General features: G+C 45.2%; 1 pseudogene; it reads left to right on the forward strand.

The window, feature by feature from the left end:
* Positions 1-5: 5 nt before the first annotated feature.
* LOC119585511 overlaps positions 6-409 on the forward strand; it is a 4,142-nt pseudogene continuing 3,738 nt past the window's right edge.

A 409-nucleotide genomic window follows, 5' to 3' on the forward strand; every position in this document is an offset into this window, starting at 1 on the left:
GGATGATGGAGGTTTTGGCCAGAAAAGAGGGCGATGGAGAACTGCTGGAGACGCTCTGTAGGTTATGCGGTGCGAGTGACTGCGGTCGGATGTTGCATTTGGGTGACACGTACTCTATGGTGGGCTCGAGTGACATCATTTTCAACTTGTTAGACAGCATATCGGTTATACTAAAACTGCAGGTATGTGGTGCTTTTATGATGTGAATGTATACGATAGAGCTGATATGTTTGGTTTTGGGGAAATGTATGCAATAAATAGCTTGGGGTCCGCATCGGTATTTGCATCCTTTCACTGTCTTGCCTTGGAAGCATAACAGGGTCCTAAAAAAATCAACATCAAAGTTAGGGGGGATGCCTCTGCTTACCAGCTTAGACTTTGAAATTTGAAAGCCTGCTTGGAAATGCCC

Source organism: Penaeus monodon, chromosome 19 (genome assembly GCF_015228065.2).
Source record: "Penaeus monodon isolate SGIC_2016 chromosome 19, NSTDA_Pmon_1, whole genome shotgun sequence".
In the NCBI taxonomy this organism is placed as follows: Eukaryota; Metazoa; Arthropoda; class Malacostraca; order Decapoda; family Penaeidae; genus Penaeus; species Penaeus monodon.